We start from the raw sequence: 3,762 nt of genomic DNA on the forward strand, positions 1-3,762 counted from the left end.
GGTTTGCCCCCTCACCTTGCTGTGTGGTCGCTCTCTGTCTCTGCAGACAGACATGCAGGAACACAGCGCAGCGAGCTGGGGGGAGGGAGGTTATGGCCTGTGTCTCTCCTGCCCTCTTTCATGTTCCCTTGGGGCTTGCCTTCAGCTGTGGAGACAGGTACCCACTGGCCTCAGGGCAGCCTGGGTGTGGCCAGTGATCCGGGCTCGCCTCATTACTCAGCTGAGATTTACATTTCAGGGGTGGAATGTGGGGTTCATTAGGGTTAAGAGGAGCTTCCATGCAGCAGTCTTCTTCCTTTCATGCTGTGATCCACCTGTGGTTCCCTTTGGAACAAGGCCTGAAGCTTTGCTGGCCACGGCACACCTGACAGCTCGATCCAGATCTACAGTCCCTTCATTGTACAGGCTCTCTGGGCTGAAAAGGACTTCTGTAATTTTCAGATGGAAGCTGTGAATAACAATCTGGAAAACCTGTGAAAAATGGTTTTGCAGTGACTACGATACCATTCATGAGTGTAACTTAAAAATAAAAGCTGATCTTCAGTATCTATGGAGTGGGCTGAGCCAGAAACAGGGTTGCAGGAGTGGGACAGTGGGAAACTGAGGCAGGAGCTGGCCTGAGGACACTTTCCTGGGAGGCAATGTGAAGCCAGGGGTGAGGTGCAGCAGTGTTAACCCCGAGGCTGGAAGGGTCCGGAGAGCAGGCGTGGGACAGCGCTGCTGGATCTCAGAAAGGGAAGGAAGAAAACGGGAGGTGTATAAGCAGGACCTACATGGGACAAAGGATTAGCAGAGCAGAGGAGCACACAAGTCTCTGAAATTGTCAGGGAGAGAAAGCACTGAGGGTAATACATGGAATAACAGAAGCATGTGGAGGATAAACTAGGAGGAGAGAGAGGTTATCCTTGCTTGTACCAAATTTCTATGCTCATTCTCATTCTCCTTATTCCCCCGTATCTTTTAAGACTGCTGTTATCTTAATTGCAGTCACTTCCTGACCTCACCCAGGGTTGCATGCCAGTGCAATGTTTTCATTTTAGCTCCTCTGGAGAATCCTGTTCTAATCTGATCAAGAGAGTAGTGAGGGAGCTGGAAATACCATTTTGGTTTTGAAGAGAGAACTATAGAGATGTGATGTGCCTGTCATGTTAGTGAACAGGTCTATGGGTGTTCAGTGAAAACATGGTCTGTCTTGGAAGAGCCATAGTGCCCTTCACTGGTTAGTCATCACCAGGAGGGACAGCTGCCAGCACAGCAAAACTATGTGTGCTGCTGGCACTGGCAGCAGACAAGATCCACATGAAGTCAGGCTACAAAAGTCAGTAAACAGCAGTGAATCTTTTGATGGCTTCTCCATTCAGTAATAGTAATTGATTTTTACATTGATTGGTGGGGAAAGAACGCCATTAATATGAATAAGAATTTATACTGGGTATATACATACTTGTTACTTGCTTTAAGGAATGCAAAAACACTATATAAATCAATATGAAATAGTAGTATAAATTGGAAATGTGCCTCACCTCTGTTCCTCATTGTTTATTCACTAAGTAGGGACTGTCTATACCCACATGTATTTTTCTTGGTGTAAGCAGCAATCACTAATATACTGAGAGTATAGGTTGCACACACTGAGAGAGAAGGATATGTCAAGAGATGCTGACCTTGTCTTTGCCATAAGTAAAAAAACAAAACCAAAAACAACCACCAAAACCAACAAAAACCTCAATCAATCATTTCCCTGTTGGGTTTCCCTTTCCCTTTATTGTTGTTTTGGAGGTTTCCCTTCATAAGTTTTGCTCAGGGTTTTGGTGCGCTTGTAGCAGGACATGGAAAGCAAGGTGAAGGAATATGATTTATTCTGCATAAGCCTAGGAAACCAAATATTTTCATTTCAGAGGAGCAAAAGACACCACGCTCTATTGTTCCTGTAGTTTCATGCTGCAGAACAAATTTGAACTGTAGAAAGCAAACAGATTTTGTTGGTTTGTCTAAAATTATAACGGGTAACTCAGAAGTTCCCATCCAGGCTCACCTGTGGATTTTGGGGGATCACAGCTACTAGGATAGTTTCTGGGTCTCAGAAAGTCCAAATACTTATGGACAAAAATAGTTCTTCCTAATTTTTTCATACCGACCCTTTTGCTACTTCTGTCCAAAAATGGGACCAAGTTGGCTTGTGAAATTGCATTGTTTCATCCACTGGATGTCAGTGTTACACTGCCACTGTGGTGCATTTCCAGGTGCTGGAAAAGACTGGGCTCTTTGGGGTGAGGACTTTTAGAAGGTCTTTTCTCTGTGGTGGACAAGTGACATGAAAGACCATGGAAGCTCAGGGAAACGGGCTCACTGCAGTATGAATGTGCTCCCTTTGGCTTGTGCAGAAGCAGGCTGGGACCCTGCCTGCAAACGTCTTGAAGTACCAAACCTCACAGGGACTATAGCCTGAGAGACAGACACACTTCAGTGTCAGGATCAATTCCACAACCCTTTGACTATTCCAATCTCACCTCCTTATGCTGTGAAAATACATGGCCTCTTTGTTTTTAAAATTAAGTTTACTTGTGATATCAGAGAGACAGATAATACTGCACCTGACAGGAATACAGCTTGGGACAATTCTGAATGCAGGAATGAGAGATGACAAAACACTAGGAGCAGCTTTGATATTTGGTGTTGAAAGTCAGGGATTTTTAGATCTGATAGTGGTTTATTATTTCCAAAAGTGCTGTAACATCTCTTTTATAGGCTTGCTAGTTTTTTTAAAATTAATGTACCTGAATGAACTCTGGATACTCACTCACTAAAAGGTACTGATAATGAAAACCAATCTTTGCTAATCCTGCTTTTTTTCTCCTTCAGACGCTTTAAGCAGCAGCTACCTAGTGGGCACTAGAAAGAAACTAGTTAGTTAACTGCGTTGTGATTAAGAGATAGGTCACTTTTTGGAAAGCCATAGTAAAGTGTATGCGGATGCTCTTTATAGTGCACTATATTTAAATGATTTGGTATGAAATACGGCGTTTAACATATCATATAATGCTGTACTTTATCTGTGACTGAAATGCAGGCAGCACTGGAAAAGAACATGGCTGTTATTAAAAAGATGATTCATTAAAAAGTAATACAAGAATTGATGTTCTCTTGTATATAAAGACAGGCTGATTAGGCTATTCTCTTGCTTCTTTCTTTCCCTTGGAAGCTGCTGTTTTATCTATCCTTTTCCTAGAAGACTTCAGTGAAGTTTCAGCAGGCGTATGACATCAAAGTACCAAAGAAATAAAACATGAATATTTGGAAACATTTTGATACGGATTAAAATACTAATTATCCTATTTAAAAGTATTTATCTTAATAATTACTTTCAGAAAAGGTATCTGCTAAGGATTCAGCATTTTCTGTTCCTTCAATTGAGTGGTGAGAAGATTTCTGAACCATTCTCCTGCATCCTTCACACAGCTTTTCAGGCAACAAACAAGACAGAGACGAAGTAATACTTCAGATGCCTGGGAGCTGTAAAAATGAGGATAGGAAAAAGGAATTTGTATTTAAAATAGGGAAGAGCAGTTTTCAACCCAATTATTTTTTTTTCCTTTCTAGGTCACCTATAACAGCAGAGAACAAACACTAAAGAGCAATTTAAGGAAAAAAAAGAAGTAATGAGTACTAGGATTAAATGAAATAGCAGGAGGAAATTAGGGAGATAATGTCATATGTAATTTTCAAATTTGTACATTGGTCAGATAATTAGAGCTAACATTC

The sequence above is a fragment of the Antrostomus carolinensis genome, unplaced genomic scaffold, assembly GCF_000700745.2.
Source record: "Antrostomus carolinensis isolate BGI_N321 unplaced genomic scaffold, ASM70074v2 scaffold37008, whole genome shotgun sequence".
In the NCBI taxonomy this organism is placed as follows: domain Eukaryota; kingdom Metazoa; phylum Chordata; class Aves; order Caprimulgiformes; family Caprimulgidae; genus Antrostomus; species Antrostomus carolinensis.